The sequence below is a fragment of the Anas platyrhynchos genome, chromosome 5 (genome assembly GCF_047663525.1).
Source record: "Anas platyrhynchos isolate ZD024472 breed Pekin duck chromosome 5, IASCAAS_PekinDuck_T2T, whole genome shotgun sequence".
NCBI classification, from domain to species: Eukaryota; Metazoa; Chordata; class Aves; order Anseriformes; family Anatidae; genus Anas; species Anas platyrhynchos.
This window is the reverse complement of record NC_092591.1, coordinates 19,007,489-19,028,838: the sequence shown is the minus strand read 5'-3', so window position 1 is coordinate 19,028,838 and position 21,350 is coordinate 19,007,489. Positions and strand designations below refer to the sequence as shown.

General features: G+C 36.4%; 1 long non-coding RNA gene across 7 annotated transcripts in view; it reads right to left on the bottom strand.

Annotated features, from left to right (window-relative positions):
* LOC106016529 (uncharacterized) overlaps positions 1-21,350 on the bottom strand; it is a 309,486-nt gene that overhangs the window by 93,953 nt on the left and 194,183 nt on the right. Inside the window, exon 7 of one of the 7 annotated variants that reach the window (XR_011809544.1) lies at positions 7,046-7,435. The exons of the other annotated variants lie outside the window; for them this stretch is intronic. This is a non-coding gene — a long non-coding RNA (uncharacterized lncRNA). Of the gene's footprint in view, positions 1-7,045; positions 7,436-21,350 lie in introns of those variants that run through there. 7 annotated transcript variants of the gene reach the window in all.

Sequence of the window (21,350 nt, the reverse complement as noted above, 5' to 3'; positions counted from 1 at the left end):
GTCTCCGGTTTCTTGTTCTCCAGCCATTAAGGCATGGAAGTTGCTGGGTGTTTGCAGTTGTTGTTTTATTCAAAGTTGTTTGACCAATGCAAAGTTGTTTTGAAAAGAACTGCTGTGGAGAGAAGGGTATAAGAGGGGAGCCTGCAATCAAGATAAAAAAAAGGCAACACGATGCAGTTACATCAATAAAGAAGCAGAAAAAAGAAGTGAAGAGGAACAGGCTGGCGGAATGGAGACCAGGACGGGAAACGGCACTTTGATTGCCTCATGAAGATGGGTCCGGCCAAACACAGCAAACTGCTCAGAGAAGCTCATACAGAAAGTCGCTGGAAATAGGCGCACTGGAGCTGGAGAGAAGCTCGAGCTGAGAGAAACGGACCTGTGCACACAACTGCCTCTCGCTAGTAAGCAGTTGCGCATTATGGGGAATCATACGTCCTTAGGAACAAAGACTGTCCTGGTAACCTTACAGCTTATTCTCTTTACTAACAATCAGGCAGTTTATGATCCTGAAATATGGGACCAAACTGAGGTCAAGGTGTGGGACTCTGCAACTAAAAACGACAAGGTTGCAGTGGATTTGCTTGGCACCTGGCGAGCAGTCTCTGAGGTCTTGAAGAGCCATGTGGAGCCACAATCACAAACGCGTGGTTTGCAAGACAGTGAAGGAGCTGCAGGCTCCTTTACTGATCCGACTGCTACGCCATTGGCCCCTCTGCTGCTACAGCCATCGGAGGCTTTTGCTGTTACGCCCCCTGTTGACCTGGACATGCCTTTTGACCCAGGCCCTAATGGCCTTGAGAAGGAGATGGATATGTTTTTCTTCAATCTGGGAAGAACAGGATACATAAGGCCTGAAGGCCGAGTTGCTTGACAACTTAAAGTGAGACATATTGTTCAAAAGGAACGGAAAATGGAGACTTGTTTGTAATCAAGAAAAGGAATGGAAAATGGAGACTATTAAGTCATGGAGCTTAAAGGATTGTTTGTTACCTTTTCTTATTGTACAAATGTATAGGCATACTTGCGTTTAGTATGTAAAGTAATGTTCTATATATTTAGAATGTTTGATATTCGTGTGTGTGTGTTGGTGGAGCATAGACTCCCCACACACCCAGCGCTGTTTACTTGCCTTTTACACTTTTTATGAATATTCCTTTTATGAATGTTACTAAATTTAGATTGAGTTGAGACTTCATTTATAACACAGACCCTTCAGTACTTATCTAATCGCTAGATATGTTGCTTTAATATTATGAAAGTACAGCTCATTGACTCATGATTCAAAAGAGCATAGCTTTATCATGCTAACTTGCAAACTAAAGATGTATTTAAAATTTTGCAGAAAACTCACTTTTCATCTCCAGAGATACACCAATATTGCAAATGGCTGAATAAGCTCTATAATCACACTAGTTAATTCCATTCAGAATAGGGAAAATATTTTTATAGCACTTTGGTGGTGCATTTTTGATGAAATCTCATCACTGACAAGTTAGGAATTATAGTGCATATGAGTAAAACAAATATTCACAGACATCAAATTTATTATACAGTTGCTACACTGGCACTAGAGACATGCACACAGTAAAGGCATTTGAAAAGCTGTCCTGGATCACTTCAAAGAATTTTGAGCTTCCTTGCTTTACTCAATCAAGCAATTCAGGAACTTTAGAGTGGGAAAGGACAGCATCTTTTTAAGAATTTATTTCAAGTACAGAACATCAGCAAAATGGAAAAAGCGCAGAGCAAGTCTACAAGAAAACTCAATATGACCAATCTCACTAAAAGGTGCAAAGAATTTTGATGAAAATAAGTTTGGATATTTTCACACAAAAATATTTACTCTGAAAATTAACTTCAAAAGTAATTAGTATGTTTTCATATTAGTTAATTAATATTTAATAGGAGTCACAGTACTGTTGTCATTAAAGAAAAATGAGACGGTTCCAAGCCATATGTGTTTATTAACAGAATTTATTAAATAGGTGTCATTTTTGCAGTCTTTTTTTTATCAGGAACCATTATCCAAATTCTTGGGGAATAGTCAAAGTTCAATAGTGTGATTTTGGGGGAAAATCACTGATGTTTAAATTCACAAAACATTATCTCTGAAAAACACATAACCATTCAGAGGAGGTATTAATGGAGATGTTTCAGAGGAGAATGAGTAAGTCACTTGTAGATACAACAGCTTTTGAATAATAGTATTTCTAATCATTGATAAGAAGAAAGGGAAGGGAAGTGGAAAGAAATAAATTTTGAAACTAATAGTGATGGATCTCTAATTAATAATGTATCAAGTGAGGAAAACAAACAACTAAACAAACAAACAAAAAAGTTGTAAAGGAAGGGTTCAACCTTGCATAAGGCAGGGAAATCCCTTGGGTCCAAATGAAGTTTTGTGCATAGGCCTTGCTGCTTTAATAGTAATATGGATAGGAATATTGTCATACTAGATCAAGCATGAGTAATAATAATAATAATAATCATTCCACATAATGAATGTGCTTGACAAGTGTTTTTTGAATTTTCTTTAGTTTTGTGCATTTTGTACAGCACCTGTTCTCTAATATAGGTCTGCTCTGAAAAATAATCCTCCTCTTTCTATACTAGATCTTAAGCCTATATTTTATATCACTCTTCCCTTTGCCAGAAGTTAATGAAATATGAATGGTATTCACCCTCACGATCACTGGGTAAGGAACATCTTTGGCTAGCTTCTCTCAAAGTCAGTGTGTCACACAACTGTGTCTTCTGCAACCTGACTTCTTCAGTATTCCTTCAGAACATTTAGAAATCCCAGTTTGGAACTACAGGAATTGCAGGTCTAAACACCTCCAGTTTAGAAGACATTTCAGTAGGAACATAGTTGAGTTCTACTGTCAGAGCTGGGGCCAGTCACTAAACTCTGGTGTCAGATACCCAAATACATTTTTAAAATGTTTTTCTGTGCTTTGTCTTTTGTGTTTAGTTGGAAGTTTAGTATGTTTTTGTTTTTTATGGACAGGTCTATGGATTATTTTTTTCAGTAACTTACAGAACTTTTATTTTATATTTATTACAGTACTTGTAATTGTGCAATGGTGACCATTGTGCAGGTCACCAAAAACAGTGGCAGAGGTAAAAATGGTTTTATTCACAGAATCACAGAATTGTAGGGGTTGGAAGTGACTTCAAGAAATCATCAGGTCCAACGCCCTGCCAAAGCAGGTTCCATAAAGCAGGCTGCCCAGGGGGGTATCCAGATGGGCCTTGAATATCTCCAGAGAAGGAGACTCCACAACCTCCCCAGGCAGCCTGTCCCAGTGCTCCATCACCTTCACTGTGAATAAGTTTTTTTGCATGTTGGTGCAGAACTTCCTGTGATCCATCTTTTGGCCATTGCCTCTTGTCCTGTCCCCACAAACCACTGGAAAGAGGTTGGCCAAATCCCTCTGTCTCCCACAAAAATTATTATTTGCATGCTATTCACAATTATATTTTAATTACATGTATCATTTATATTGCTTATGAAAGCTGCTACTCTGACAATACCTAGAGCCTTTACAAAGCAAGGATAGAGAAGAGATGGTAGTAGTACAGGTTTCTAAAATTGCAACACATCCTACTTTCACCTATAGGACCACCCTCTCAAGAAATAAATGGATAATTCTATTTCTATGGTTATTAACAGCCTGATATGTTCAATGAGATTTACTAACAAAGATACTAAATATGGTTATTTTTTTCCCTTTTTTTCAGAGGATATTTTTCACAAGGCCGAATACCAATTCATAGAAATCTTGGGTTCCAAAAATGATTAGATAAAGAATGGAGCTACATACATTATTACTGCTTCTGACATAAAGAGGGGGGAAAAAACAAGCAAACAAACAAACAAAAACTACCTTCATTAAGTGTACCAGGTTCATAAAACCTATAGTATCTTCAAATGGCAAAGAATGCTTATCATTGGTCTGTGTAGCTTTGTGATGAATTAGTGACCTGTGAAATACACTACCCTATTTTAAAAATAACAAGTATGAGAATATGCAGCAGCCTCCAATTTATTTCTTAAAAACACTTTTTTACTTTGAAATTAAGGGAAGATTTACTTGGTGAAGACTGAGTAAATATGGAGGGCTTTAGTTTATTGTTCATTAGGAGTGCTATTGTTTAGAAAGCGTTATTTCATTTAAACTGTAAGGTAAATGAAATGTTACTTTTGCTATAAGAATTGCTTTTTGAAATGTATTATTAAAGATGAAAAGAAAGAGCCAAGGTGTAATTTTCCCTTCCATAATATGACTGAAGATCCCAGAAATAATACCTATAAAAGTGCTTACATGGGAAGATGAATTAGTTATTGTTCAGTCAGGCTCAGGTGGTAAGGCTGAAATTTCTGTAAAGAGCAGCATCAAAGAAAGATTGGGGAACATTTCAAAACTGACAGCATGAAGGAGCAGCTGAGGCCCAATTAAAATAAAAGATAAATAGGAAAAAGAACATGAAGTTTGGGAAAGTGAAAAGAAGAGGATACGATAAATTGATGTGCAGACTAAAACTAAGACAGAAACTTCAAAATTATTAACCAAACCCTCAGATTTTAGGAAAGCATTTGTTCAAATTATTAGCACAGAAGAATCAGTTTTCATCAATGCAGCTACCACATGAAGTCCTTCCTACCTAAACATCATTTACCATGAATAAAAGTCCTTTTCCACTAACAAGATAAGAAAGACCAAACTACTCTGTTCCAAGGAGAAGCAAGGTTCTGAAGCTGTTTCCAGCACAGAACTGAGATAAAAGAACTTGCTAAACAGAAACAAATCAAGTCTACTATGGAATCTTTTTGCTGTTGTGATACTGTATAAACAGGGAAAAGTGAAAGACTTCGATAAAATAATTGTTAGCAGTATACACAATACAATGAATTAATCCCATACCTCAAGCTTCCTTTAATAGCCCGAGAAGAATAAAATGGCATTTTCATTCTTAACATATAATTTGTCTGAGTTGAGGTTGTTTTGCTTAGTGTTTCACTTTCCACCAATGCATGGACAGGTGCCACAGGTCAGAATGCTTACTGGTTTGCCCAGCAATTTTAAATTGTTGAAAATGCAGTTGAGATTTTCTGCTCACATATATGATTTTAAAATAACATCACTCAACATTGAGCATTGAGCATCATTCAACACTGAACATTCACTCATGTGATGTTATTAAATACTGATAAATAATGCATAGCCTGCTTCCTGGAGTCACCTGGGAGTTTTTATAAAGGATAGCTTCCAGGAATCTGAAATACTTACTGTGTTTTCTTCCTGACATGCAAATTGTTGTGGCTTTGGCCAGAGTGATGATACAAGTCAAAAGTTTATTGGAAGGTCTTCCTTAAGTCCATTCTGTCCAGATACAATTGTACAGGCCCTACTCTAGCAGAGGACTAGACTCAGTAGTGCAGATCTTCCTAGGTCTTTAAGCTTCTTAGTCCAACCTTTCATTAAAACAAGGATTGCAATTGAAGAAAAGCCAATACAAGGATTTTATTAAAATCAGAATGTATTAGGAATCAAAAGACACAAAAATATATCTCAATTAACATTTGTCTATTCCATAGTTACACAGTAGTAGAGAGTTCTTTAATTAAATCAAAGTTCCTTATAGTTATTTCCTCTTCTACTGTGGAAATAATGAAAGATAGAGGAAATATGTTTTAAAACCTAATGTTCCATTTAAGCAGTCACATTCTAAGTTCTTCCTCTGAGATCCTCAAACCAAACTATTTGAAATGGCTTCAATGCAAGATTCCCTGCCACTAGGTATATTCAGAATGTTAAACTTAATTTTCAGAACTTGAAGGTCTGGTTGATGTTGGAAGCCTCTTAAAACTAAAAGCTTGCTAAAAAAAAAAACAAAAAAAAAACGACCTACTGACTCAGTTAGGTGAAACTCCCAATGTGTGTATGTGTGTATATATACATATACGATCTATGTATATATATATGATCTAAAAAGCACAAAGAAATACTGTATAACAAGGTAGAATATCATTTATCATTTATTCTAGCATTATTATAGAAACTTTTCCTGAAAGTAGAGTTAAATTAGGGAGTTGAAAGATGACAATCAATTAAAGATAATTCATGTAGTACCAGAAAGGCACTGAACATTTTTGTGGTTTTGTTTTTGTTTTTGTTTTATTGATTTGTTTTGTTTTATTTTTCTTTTAAAAAATAACCCTACACAAATGGTATGAATGAGACCACACTATCTTTAAACAGACTGCCTGAGCTTCAGGCAGTGTTTCAACAACTTTTTGCTTCTCCAGAAGAAATTATGTTAGAGCAACACTTCATAGCAATTTATACTTTTTCACAATGGAGTTACATTCAGCACAAAACTAAAGTGAAGGGACTTTAGTACAGCAGTATTACTTCCGGAACTCGATTTGTAGGCCATACAAGAACTGATTTTAAAATGTGACTTCTATTAAGAACAATTTTCTGTCATTTTCTTATAGCTTTCTATATCATTTTTTTAAATAAATTTGCACTTACCCCAGACTTATTTAAACCTATACTACTAAAGCAAAAAGCTTTTTTATGAAAGAACCCTTATGTGTTCTGCCCATAAGAATCCAAAGTCTTTGGACTATTGGAAAAATTTTTTGGCCCATATTCACAATATACGTACACAATCAGGACTTCAGGCCATTCCTTTCCTCTGAACTCTGTACCAAAGTATGAAATGAAAGCAAATGAGAACAAATAAGTACTGTAAAAAGAAAAGGCAACATGAAAGAGCAGACAGTGGAAAATAATTCTCCTTATTTGAAATCTGTGTGTAAATTCTGGGTTTCATAAGAGATCAGTCTTCTGTTTTATTCTACTCATTTTAAATGACATCTTGCAAGTCATGCTTTTTTACTTCTATTTTTCACAATGTGAAACACATCCATAAAATCTGGCAAAGACTTCTATAAAACAGGCAACAAAACTTCAGCTTCAGGTCTTCATGAAGACTGGAACACATCTAAGTTCTTAAAACAGCAATGAAAGGTATAGAGTTTTAACAATTTCTTTTATTCTTCTTGCAGGTAAGAATATAGAAAGATTTATAAAATTATTCAAATTAATTAAGGTCCTCAGCATTGAGATTTTGGTCATTGCCTATCTCAAGTAACTGCTAGATGCTTGACATAACTTTATAATAGTTTTGCTTACTGAAATACATTTTCTCTAACAGAACAAAGAAGTAATAATAAAATTGAAAACAAAGGGTACATTACCCAGTGCATTAGCATCCAGGAACTTACTGATATTTAAAACAGGATCATAGTGATAATTCAGCTTGGAAGGGCCCCCTGGAAGTCTCAAGTCCAACTTCCTGCTCAGAGCATGGTCAGCTGTAAGATTAGACTGGCTTGTTCAAGGCTCTCTCCAGACTGATCCTGAAAATATCCAAGGATGAAGAGAATACAGTGTTTCTGGGCAGCTTTTTCCTATGTTTCATTCTTTTCATTTTGAAGAAGTTTTCCCTTACATTCAGTCCCTGTTAATGCAATGTATGCACTAAAATTTCATCTGCCCACAATCTGCTGTCTCTCATTCCCCACCAAACTGTTCAATTTGCTGTCTACTAAGATTCACAGGCCCTTTTCAGCTGATTTTCAGACAGCCAGTCAGCCATCAGCATGTATTGCTGAAAGGGATTATGTCTTCCCAGATACACAACTTTAGATTTGTCCTCGATGAATTTCTTAAGGTTTCTAATAGCTCTCTATTCTAGCCTGTCTAGCTCCCTCTGGATGGCAGCCCTGCCCTCTAAAATGTAGAATACAATCACTGGGAACAAGCACAGAAGGCATATACTCCATATTTATCATTCAAGTGCTATACAAAACATGTGACAGTCCTCTCCAAAAAAGACGGATGACATATGGTGCTGACAATCCATTTGTTCTGTGGAATGCTCCTTCCTGGATCACAAAGAGACAAATATTGCTCCACTTGTCTTTCACTTCATTAGAAGAGGATTTGCAAAACTTTTGCCTCCAGCCTTTCTATTTGTAGAGTCTGATAATGTTCTGGAAGTCCACATGGCAGTTCAGTAACTACCTGGAGAACTGTGACAATCCCTTATTGAATACAACATCAAAGACAGCCCCTAACATATTGTAATGCTTTCATCCAAAAGAGATATCTTATACAACATTAAGTTCTCCTCCTCTCCAATAGTCACATTATACAACAAAAAGTCAAAAAAGGTTAAAGAGAAAACCTAACAGTAAAAATCTTGCTTTACCTTGACTATTTTTTGCATTGGAAAAAAAAAAAAAAAAAAAAAAAGATTTTTTTTTTATAAACGAATTAGAATTTTAAAGAAATGCCTATAAACACATTGGTTCACATAGTCTGCTGGTCATGCACAAACCTACAATAACAACTTGGTATCAGTGACTCGTATGATGTTGACAGTAATGAAGTCTTAAAAAGAAATAAAAATATGCCCTTCCCTCGTTTTTTTTTTTTTTTTTTTTAATTCAATTTTTAATTTATAAACTAAAAATAGTTATATAACTATTATCTAATAGTTATATTAGATAGGGCTATTTTGTCATATAAAGCAGAGACTGGAAAAATCCATTGATGGTGTTCATTTCATTGAATTCGCTGCCATCCCAGATGGATGGAAAGGCTCATGACAAAACACAGAACCTACCATTAATAAAGAAGAGAAATCTAAAGTAAGGGAATAGTGCAGCAGAGACTGTCTTGATGGTATGACAAATTGAGAAGATTGATTTAAGAGTATACATCAATGTGTAAAATAAATGAAGGACAGAATTTCATCCCAAGTCTTTTTGAAACATAAGCCTTTAATTCAGTTCTTCATTGGTGCATAATTTTGGCACACGCAATTGCATAATTTTCACAATTATAGTAGTGCTCACATCAGCTGGTGGCTGCCAAGGGATGATCAATAGTCAAAACACAAGGGTGTGTGCACCCATGTCCATAGGTACTCCATCTTTCCAGAGTAGAACAGGGTCAGAAGCTCAAGTAATTAGTCATTCTGCTGCCACAAGCTCTATTAAGCTCTATTTAATACCTGAAGGCAGTGAAATGTAAGCAGGGGTTATACAAGAATCATGGATCACAGCACAGCTCTCTTGGGGATAAAGGAAAGTCAATCTTATATTTCTCTGAAAACTGATTACTGTACTACTTAACAGTAGGTTCAGATAAGCACTTTTTCTTGTATCCTGTCTTCTTCCCTTAAAGAATCTTGACTGATTACCAAATGGCAGAAAAAGCAGTCTTTTTTAACAGCGTGTTACTTTTTAAATAAATTTCTTTTTACTGCATATATAAAATTACACCAAACATTTTTACACATTTTTTGTAAGTCCTAGAGATTAATCTTTGTAAATTAAAAATAGAATCAGACAAGGTTTTTTTTGTTTGTTTTGTTTGTTTGTTTTATTATTATTATTATTCCCACACACAACAATGAAATGTCAGAGATTTCTAATATAGTTTTGACTAAAAGGTGCAAGTAGTCACAGTACAAGATTTTATGCCTTTCATTATCCTCACCTTATGCTCACTCATATGCCTATTCAGGGCAATAGGAAGGTTCTCTCTTTCAAGATACCACAGCCGCTGTTGCTGGGAGTGATACTAAACTGTATCCCCATCTTCCATTGCCATCCTTGAGTTATCACTTACTCAAAAATCCAGTACTCCGATTCCCATCCTCATCCTGACATCTGTAACTGCACTGATGTTCACAGGTAAAGTCAGCATCTGAAACTAGTCCATTATAATGAGTAATCATAATGCTTTTCTTATGTTGCTTATGTATATGGTATTTATTGTTGTCTTTCTCTCCTCTTTTTTTCTTAGTAACCTGACAAAAAAAGGATAGAGAATGAGCTCAAGAGCTACAATTTGCTTAGGAGCTATCTTAGCTTTTTCCTCCAAACAGAAAAAATAGATTTAAGTTTAGTTAATTTAACTTTTCCATGAGAATACTAGACTTTGAAGACATGATTTTTTATTTTATTCTTCTGGGAGAAGTGGCAAAAGAATGCGAAAAGAATCATTATCACTGACTTTCAATTTCTTCATAAAATTTCAGAATAATAGTCAGCAAGATATTATACCAATTTATTTCTCTTACTTTTTTCTTCAGTGGATTAAAAGAGGAGAACATGAGAAAAATAATATGATATCCTACTCTTCAGTACTCTTTCAAGAACATAAAGACAATTCCACAAGAATTATCAGGTAAGACAGAATACTAAACCAATCTAACCAAACCAGACAAACAAAATCTGAGGTTCTAATTTCATGTTTTGTCTTGGCTTCTGTTCATTTTTTATTGTATAGTCCTTGTTGTGCAGTCATGGCCCCATTATACAAGTGCATGTTTAGAAAAAAAAAGGAAAAAGAAAAAAAGAAAAAAAAACCTTCTTTCTCTCATGGTCCATACTTTACTCTTAGTATTTGATCATGGGAAATCAAACCTTTTGGCATCATAATCATTATTCTGGTATTTGATGGTGGTGTCAGAAACAGTCACTTTGTGATTTTGACAGTATATTTGTCTATTTGAATTATCTAGATTTTACAAAACAAGGTCATACAGATGACCTTTATTAGTTATCTTTAGCAATCAATATATAAAATTGTTATTTGTATTAATAAGGAGGGTGGAATAAGGTTCTGGAAATAGCATGAAGGACATGTAGACCAGTCTCTCAGGAAAGCAGATACCCAATCCCTACACTTAAGATCCTCAAAAAACATGTTAATTCCTGTACAAAGCTTTTAATCATCTAATGTCAGCCTTCATACTACAATACGTAGTAATAATAATACATTATAGTTTATTATATACCCACTTAGAATTTAACAGCTTTACCTTCTGCAAACCTTTGTATTTAAGGGTAGGTTATTACTAGCCAGATTAGTTTCTAGTGGAAAGCCTGGCTTTGTGCAGGGTTTTACCAAAACAAGTAACAGACTACATGATGATGTCGTACAGAAATGATCAGTAGGCATGCAAAGTGAAACCCCTTTGCCAAAATCACCACATCACAGGAAAAACGCTTCACAGAGAGAAGTTCACAAGAAAAGTTTCCCTCAATTCAGCCCACACATTGGTGACAACCATTTCATATTTCTTTACAACCACACATATCACCTTACAGGAACATTTAAGCTCAAAAGTTCCAGGTAGTGTCAAGACTTAAGTTACATCTGCACATCAGTACAATTTGCTGATTTTCTGCATAGATCTGTTTATTTTTACTGGGATACTACTCAAAAGAACTAGTGTTAAGACCAACCAACTACCCTACTGGCCCTTTCTATGAAGCACATGGTGCCATACAGCATACCTGATCTCAGGTAAAAGCCAGTAATAGAAAATGTTTTACTCTTCTGTAAAGCATGGCTACCAAGTTTAACCAGTTGTGTCAATATTTACAAGCATTGGCATAAGAATACGTATCTCCATATAAGCCATTAAACTTAAAGACTACACAATTTGTGAATAAATTCCTGGGGAAAGAATTTAATCTGTCTTTCAAGGTGGTATAATAACTTACTGAAAGTACATTCAGACATAAAAGGCTAAGTCATAAGAGTTTGTCAAAAGTCAAGTGAAAAGAGTCAACGGCTAAGGAGAAATTATGTCTTTCTGGAATTCAATACTAAGACTACTAAGACTAATAAACTGAATGAGCCCCAAGTTATGTTTATGTTTATGGTATGATTCAAGCCAATATACCTCTCCAAATAAAAATCCATCCCTGGTAAATGCATCCTAAGTACACAAAATATGCTTGTAAAAAGAAAAGAAAAACAAATAATTCTGTAACAGGGTATTTCATTTCTGACACCTATGTATTTATAACAGTGTTCCCTACTTCAGACTTTCATAAACTCCTATCCTGCTTTGTAGTAAGGAAGATTTTAGGATATTCCTACAGCTGTGGAAACACTTAAGATCAGTACACTGGAAATCTATGAATGGATGTCATCCCAATCCACTTATGTTAGGTTTCCAAGAAATTATAGGATGCATTTTCATAGAGGTGCACATCACAGTGTTTAACACTAAAAAACATAACTTTCTCTTGACCACTGTGAGCCAGACAAACTCTCCTGCAGCAGCTAGTTGCTGCACATAACTGAAGTGCACTTAAAACCTCTAGAGCCATAAGATTGTTTGCAGTAATTGTTATCTTAGGCGCCTCCCTCCATGCAACATATGGAGAACAAAGGCCCATGTCAAGCTCTGGATCCCATTACACACTAAGACATCTAAGAGTTAGATGCTGCAATCTTTATTCCACATTTAGATTTCACTGTTTTTCAGAAATGTCAGACTGACTTTTTACACGCCCCAAGATTAAAAGTATTTCTGTTTACCTTAGAAGACAAATTTCTTCATTAAAGATCTCTATGTTTTGCTTCTGACAATACAGTATAATAGTAATACTGTAGTCTTGAGAATGCAGATCCCACCACCTACAGAACACCTGTGTATTACAGAAAAGCACCATGTAAGTTTATATTACCTAAAGTTAAAACCTCAAGTCTCAGGAATGTTTCCTACGGGTTTCAAGTATAAGTCCCACTAGGAGATGCTTATGAAACATTGATATAGCTCAGTACAAGACCAGAGAACTTCACAGCTCTGCAGATCTGTTCTGGGAAACATAATACATTCACCCAACTGACTGAGAGAACATACTGATCCATAAAGCTCAAGTGGTAACATATGACTGGTTCAACTCAATGGCTCAACTACTGAATTTGATTTAGTAGTAGAAGTATAAGAATTATTGTTCTAATGGAAGATACCATGGCACAGTTTAAGTTCAGGTCATCATTGTGTAAGAATCGGCTGTTCCAGGACATGGAAAGACACATGCAGCAATATAGAGTGCTTAGAATTTCAGAAATAGGGCTTTAACTAACTAGACGTACAAAGCAACAAGAAGATATCCATTTCTGTTATGATGTAGCTGAAATTTAAACATAGGTGAAGACTGTGATAAAGACAAAAATGATAGATTATGGAAAGTGTTTTCAGAAGTATGAAAAAAGGTAAGGAATTTCAGAGCCTGAAGAAAGAGCATACTCCTGAGTGACTTGCCCAATATCACAGCTCTCAGCAGCTCTGAAAAGTGAACCCAAGTCCCCTCTTTGGTGCTTTAACAATATTCTTTCTCTTCAATACTGCTCCAGGCTGTCATTTTTTCTACCTGAGTTACCGCATGCTTTCAGAAAGGTATGTCTCAAAATATGTTTAGATTAGAATCACAGAATCATAGAATCATAGCTGGCATCAAGCAGTGTCTTATAAATACTGTATGTGTACGTATATGAAAATAGAGAAAAGGGGAAAACATGTAGTAAATAAAGATGAATATTGCACTTTCCCTTCCCTCCCACACAGGCATTCTTTCATTTCCATGCTGAACTGATGCACACATCCACAGGTCCATCAGTTCCTAAGTTCCTAAGACAGTTCATTATTCATCTTATTCACCTGACTGACCTCTTAAAAACTATGTAGTTAGTATTCCAGTATTAATTCTATTTCAAAGAGTTCTACCTCTGTTTTCTTCTCCCTTGAGTCTACTTGTGCAGACCGTTAATTAACAAATTACTATGGATAACAGGTTTATATTTAAGTATTCAGTGGTGCAATTGTCTGAATCTATTTGCCAGTAAAGCCTACTTTTTCATTTACTGAGTATGCACAAATAGATCAGTACCGATTTTATTCTTTTTAATTTATTTTCATGTAGTCTAAAGAAGCATGAAGCATCTGGTTAGACTGCAGGCAGATGGAATGCTGAGAAAGAGAATTCAGAATATGATATTTTTAAGCTTACTTAACCATATTTCAGGAAATTTGATTCTCTTCAAAGAACATGGATCATTTCCTTACCGGTGGTAAGGAAATCTCATGGTCCTTCTCCTACAACTGGACAGCATTTCAAACCATTCATTTAAATCCTAACATCAGGATATCATTCTGAAGATAGGGCTAGTGGATGCAGTATTAAGTTGGTAAGATATGTAAGGATTATCAGATAATATATATTTCTGACCACAATACATAAGGATACCAATTTCTGGCTCAGGAATTTCATTGAGTTTCATCCCTGTCAAGGCAGGTGAAGTATAACTGCGGATGCATCATTACAGCCTCCTGTGTTTTCCTTGGATGTCCATTACTACCTACAGTCAGAACCAGAAAAAGTGGGCAAGAAAAGTTTTGGCCTGACTCAGAATGCCTATTCTTATACTTTACTGAAATTTCCAGTTTCTCCTTTTTCTCCTTTATTGGCATTTTCATCAGGTCTGAGTTGCAAATTATTTGCCTATAGTTATTTATGCAGAATTTAACAATTAGAAACAGGAATGACAAACCAAATTTTGAAAAAGACTTTCTTATCGATCTAAGACTCTGATTCCACACTGTCTGATGCTGAAAATAATCAACAAACATCTTGTATTAAATAGAAAAAAGTTATCCTAAGATACTTACAAAATACTAGGTTTTGGAGTATTATTACCTATTGTAAGTTATGAAGTTTTTTGATTTTATCTTTGCATATTTTCTGCTACAAGGGCCACAACATATCTTTTTACATTTAAATGCATAATTTACAAGTAGTAAACATAGTTTAAAGTAAAACAGAAAATACTTTAGCAGAAGGAACACTGCCCGTGCCCGTGACATTCCACTGGAATGTCATTGACTTTAACACAATGAACAGAATCAGGCCCTAGATCTCAGAAGTAGGCTAGCTAAGTGAAAACTTTTTGTGTCTTAGTATACCTTATTTTAAGAAGTCCCTGAACAGCATTTTCCCTCAAAATATTCATTATTCAGAACTTAAAGGGAAGTGAAATACTGAAAGTTTCAGATTATTGATATCATTTCACTGAAAATGACAGAAGCAGCAAAGCTGAAAAGTAAGCTGGAACACTCAATGTGAATGCAAAATAAATAAATAAATAAATATTAAGGCATGTTTGGAACTCTGTGAACAGTTCCCATGCAGCGAAATCTTATATCAGTTAGAGGTTACAGAAGACACCAAGTAGATATTCAAATCTCAGATTGGATATTGAAAAACAGAACAATTAATACTTCATTTTCTCTTTACTAAATACAGTCATGGTTTGCCAATCTTAATTTCAAGCCCAAATGATTTTAGAACCATAACGAGAGAGTCTGTAATGTGTTTGATTTGTTTATACATTAACAGTTAAATATTTTTATTATTTTCAACAAATTACTTAAAATTATTTTGCTGGTACTCTGGCAAGGGTGAAGAAATATTTAGAATAACAAACTGTTCTGGCAAAAAAAAATAGGGCCAATTCAATTTCTTCATACTATATGTAAAGAAATTGCCATGGATAAACTATGGGGGTTTTGGCTTTTGTTTGACAGTGGAAGCAATGGATTAGCAACACATGATATTAAAAATAGTCAAAACACAGTGATCAGTGATCTAGAGAGTGTAGAAAATCTCTTTGTTATTTTACTGCTTAAAACAGATTTTATCCAGATTCTGGGTTGCAAGTAGAGCCACTTAGTGATGCAGGGGTTCCTGAAGTAGATTTAAATCCTCTAGGTTCCCATACAGTAGTCTGCTGTGAAGTCCCAGTGCAGCTCGAGGTTGCATTACAGAAATGTCCTACCCACATCTCCTTGGCTGTGAACAGAGTCATTGCAGTAACAGGTAGGACGGGTGAGGAAGGATGGACAGCAAGAGTCCCTCAAGACATTTCCACAGTGATTACCAAGCAGAAGTGTTCATGAGACTCACAGCAAAAACAGCTTTGACGCTAATCAACATGCTAAGGTAAGTGTACCAAGGGACAAAGTGCTGTTGCTATCTTACAGGAGGTGGAAACAAAGTGATGTCTACACAGAAATATTTACTTGGTCTTTGATATACTGTGTTGGTTCTTTACAACCACATTTTCAAGCTTCTTATCCTGTAACAGTACAAAGATATTGCTTTTTGTTAGTAACTCTCAGTCATCTAAGGCATAGTCTGCTTTCAGAGGAATATATAATGTAGAATGGCGTTAAGGTGGTTGCCTTCTCCTGAGCACGAGGAGAAAGATGTTCTCTATGAAAACGTTAAACGAAATTGTCCAGCTCTCTCTCTCGAAAATACAGTTTTCCTAAATCTGTCTGTCCAATAGCATTTTTCTAACCACTAAACAAGATACAAACACACACAACAGAACTGTTATTGACTTTTTTTTTTTTGCTTTTTCTCTCCCCTTAAAGACAAACATTGCTATATGTGAGATTTACTACAGTTAATGTAAGTTAATTTTATCATTGCTTACATCATAACTCCCTGAACACTATATTCTAGATTATGTGAAGAAAATAGATGTAACTCTAGAACACAAAATAATATATATAGATTTTTTTAATCAAATCTTCATTCCAACTTTACTCATGTGAATCTTCCAGTGATGAGAAATTTTGCTTTACTAAGATCCATAAAAGCCAACAACAGGTTTTAGTATTTTGTCTTGGATGACAGAAATAATCTATAAGGGGCATCCTGTAATTCAAGTCCATCAACATAAATATGTTTAAAAAAAATAAAACATAACATACATAACAGATGTCATATTCGATATAGAAATAAGCCAAATCCTTCTGCATACTTAACAGGCAGATAGAAGACATGGTCCCTGATCCACATACCTTGCAATCAAACTAAAGACAACATAAATGAAGACACAAAAGCCTATGGAAGGAGATAAGTTGTTATTACAGAAGTAGAAGCTTGCTATAAGAATATCTTTAAGCTGCTGATTTTTCTCCTGCAAACTATAGCTATGCACTGAACAACATTTTAACTGTTCTTTTACTTTTTCTCCTTATCACCCCCTTCATTTTCTGTTATTTTTGTTTGTTTGTTTGTTTTTGTTTTCATTTTGGTTAAATGTTTATGGACATTTGCTTGTTGATAGCAAGAAGGATTTGTGCTTTTGTGCCCACAGAAAATTTCAACAAAAATCCTCCTCTAAATATGAGCTTTTAACAAATTTTACTAAGGACTCTTGTAATCAGCAAAATCTTGACTACTGTGACTGCAAGTAGCTCTATTTCCTGAAAAAAAAAAAAAAAAAAAAAAAGAGCTGGGTCAAGTTGACATTTCATTTTCTATTCAGTCACTTTTTTTTTTTTTTTTTTAACACCACCATCCAGATAGTGCCTGCTTATCATTCTGCTTCAGACACTGAAAATGATTAAGTACAAACCTGCAAAAAGGGAAACCTTACAACTTGAAGAAGGGCTGGGTGCCCTAAACACTGTTTTTAATGAGCAATCATGACATAGAAGTTCTACAAGAAACATGATAAACATGTCACTAATGGAGAAAAAAGTCTTTATTTCTTTTGATTTTTTTTTCAAAAGATGAAAGTGATCTGACACTGTGTTTATATTTTAGGAATAATTTCTATTAAAGACACCAGGCATATTAGGGACTGGTTTACAAAGAAGAGAATTAGAGCACACATACCACTTTGTGTGCTAAAATCCAGCACTTTGAAAACCTGACTTTTGCAAATCCAGCACCTCTTTCCCTTTTAAAGTCCCCATATTACCAATGTTTCAGCCATAGAATAATACTTAGTAATTCCTCAGGCACAACAGAATGCACACCATGGACTTTTCTAGACTCTGGACACACTTTGATGGTATGGTATCCTGGCTGAAATTGCAATCCCACATAAAGTACTTGAGAAAGACATGCTTCCTTTCACATCTAGAAATCTAATGGTGTGTCTTCACCTGTCATGCAGGCAACTGAAGTACTGATTTCTCTTTCTGCTTGATCTGTGGCAGAAGTCTGAATTTAAGTCTGTGCTTAATCATGAGTCTGTGTAGCACTCTGAGGAAAAGCTCTCTCGTGGTCTACCTGTGAAGCTGTTCCATTTTGTAAGAAATATTTAGCAACTCAGAGAGCAATAGAAAAAACAGAAGGATTCTGCAGACTGGTTGTTAGGGCATTCACCAGAGAGACCCAAGCCTGAATCCCAGTGCTGATAAATATTTAAGAATCTTTTCTCTCTTGCTAAGGTTTTTCTACTTTGTATAAAATCCTTAAATATTCATCCATACAGGGATGGCTATCTAGGTATTCTGAACGCTTTTATCACCAACTGCCGAACTATTCTCTCTTTAGACCAGTAATAGCTGACTGCTTAACCAAAGCAAAATACCCCCAATAAGGAGGGCTGAACAACCCTGTTTCTAAAGTCCTCATGGCCCGAGAGCTAAAACGGTCTAAGAAAACATCTGTTTTATCTCTCTGTTAAATATTAGACAAAAATAATAATTATGATATCCTACAACATAAAAGAATGTTCTGGTTAGATATGATGGTATCCTACAACATAAATGAATGTTCTGGTTAGATATGAGAAACATATTTTATCCTTTTAATTTATTTGCAAGAATGGACTATCTTGATCTAAATGTTACTGACTCCAAGAAAGTATTTATGACTACTATTATGGGGGAAATGACACTTATTTCACTTAACTTTATTCAAAGACTGGAGGCCCTATGTCACATCTTGTCTCAGCCTTTTATCACAGTTCCCCAAGACTATTCGCGTACATCCTGGTGATCATTCTGCCTGCTGGGAATGCAGTTTCCTAGGCAATAACACCTATTCATGCTTGACCAACTTGATAACCTTATATGGTTCAGTGAGTGGCTTCAGATGAGGACAGAGCATTTGATATTGTCTACCACAACTTCTGTAAGGCTTCTGACACCATCTCCCATTGCACCCTCATAGAAAACCTGATAAAGTAAAAGACAGATGAGTAGACAGTGAGGTGGCCTGAAAATTGTCTAACACCTGGGTCCAGAAGGTGGTGATTCATGGTATAAAGTCTAGTTTGAGGTCAGTAACTAGCGTTGTACCCCAGGGGTCAAAACTAACTTCGATCCTATTCAACATCTTCAGTGATGGTCTGGATGATGGGGCAGTGTGTAGAATCAACAAGCTTGCTGATCATGGAAAACTCGGGGAGTGGCTGATAAGCCAAAGGGTCATGAAACCATCCAGAGGGACCTCAAAAGGCTGGAAAAATGGGCTGACAGGAACCTCATGAAGTTCAACACAGATTTGGAAGTGCAAAGTCCTGCACATGGGGAGGAACAACTCCAGGCACCAGTACTTGCTGGGGGCCAACAGGCTAGACACAACTGAAAAGAGCCTGTTCCCATCTTCTTTGCACCTCCCCTCAGGTATTTATACACATTGATAAGAACCACTATGCAATTTGGCAGAAAAGGACCTTGTCATCCTGATAGACACCAAGTTGAACAGGAGTGTCCTGGTTTCAGTTAGAACAGAATTAATTTTCTTCCTAGTAGCTGGTGGAATGCTGTGTTTTGGCTTAGGATGAGAAGAGTGCTGATAACACCCCAATGTATTAATTGTTGCAGAGCAGTGCTTATACTAAGCCAAGGACATCTCAGTTTCTTGCTGTCCTGCCAACGAGCAGGCTGGGGGTGCAGTAAAAGCTGGGAGGGGACAGACCCGGGACAGGTGACCCAAACTAGCCAAAGGGGTATTCCATACCCTCTGACGTCATGCTAAACAATATATAGGGGTAGCTAGCCAGGGGGAGGGGGCCGGACTGCTCGGGGTTAGGCTGGGCATCGGTCAGCGGGTGGTGAGCAATTGCATTGTGCATCACTTGTTTGTACAGACTATTATTAGTAGTACTATTATCACCATTGTATTATTATTATTATTTTATTATTATTGTTATTATTATTTTCCTGTCTTATTAAACTGTCTTTATCTCAACTCACGGGCTTCACTTTCCATTTCTCTCCCCCATCCCAGAGAGGGAGGGGGGAGGGTGAGCAAACGGCTGCGTGGTGTTTAGCTGCCAGCTGGGTTAAACCACGACAATGAGCCAGCAATGTGCCTTTGACATAAGGAAGGCTAATGGCATCCTAGGCTGCATTAGCAGGAGTGTTAGCAGGAGGAGTAAGGAGGAGATCCTTACTCTCTACTGGTCACTGGTAAGGCCACACCTTGAATACTGTGTCCAGTTCTGGGTCACCCAGTATAAGACTGACAGGGACATAGGGGGGAGAGACCACAGAATGAAGATCAAGATGATAAAGAGACTGGAGCATCACTCCTATGAGAAAGGCTGGTAGACCTGGGCCTATTCTATTTTGGAGAACAAGTCCTACGAGGAGCGGCTGAGGGAGCTGGGCTTGTTCAGCCTGGAGAAGAGGAGGCTCAGGGGTGACCTTATCGCTCTCTACAGATACCTCAAAGGAGGCTGTAGCGAGGTGGGGGTTGGCCTGTTCTCCCACGTGCCTGGTGACAGGACGAGGGGGAATGTGCTAAAGTTGCGCCAGGGGAGTTTTAGGTTAGATGTTAGGAAGAGCTTCTTTACTGAAAGGGTTGTGAAGCATTGGAACAGGCTGCCCAGGGAGGTGGTGGAGTCACCATCCCTGGAAGTCTTCAAAAGACGTTTAGATGTAGAGCTTAGGGATATGGTTTAGTGGGGACTGTTAGTGTTAGGTTAGAGGTTGGACTCGATGATCTTGAGGTCTCTTCCAACCTAGAAATTCTGTGATTCTGTGATTCTATTCAACCTGGAGAATAAACTCGGGGGGATCTCACAAATTCCTAAAGGAAGACTATAAAGACTACAAAGCCAGGCTTTTTCCAGTGGTGCCCAATGACATGACAGGAGGCAATGGGCACAAACTGAAACAAAAGAGGTTCTATCTGAACATCAGGAAATACATTACTGCGAGGGTGACTGAGCACTGGCACAGGTTGTCCAATGAGGTCATGGAGCCTCTCCTTGGAGATCTTCAAAAAGCCATCTGGACATGGTCCTGGGCACATATTACCTACATTCTACCAGAACAAGAAATCTCGCAGGGATTCAAAGTCCTTCATGCTATTTTTATTTATGTTTATGAGATTCCATTGTATTTACAGATCTGGGAACCAAAATAAAAATGACACAGTAAAGTCTATTCTGCTGGCAGAGAAGTCATTATTGTTGTGAGGGAAAGCAATGTCTGGTGAGTATCTAGTTCAGTGTCAATGACCACAGACTGTGATTATCTGATCCAAGAGTATCTGAAATAAAATTCCACTTTAGAATGTATGAAATGTATGAATTCCTTTCCTCATTGGAAGCTTGTTTCTCCCTCAGATTCAGAAATAGCAACAAATTGCTATGTCTACCTTTACTGTTAAATGAATTAGAAGTGTTAAAAGAATTAGT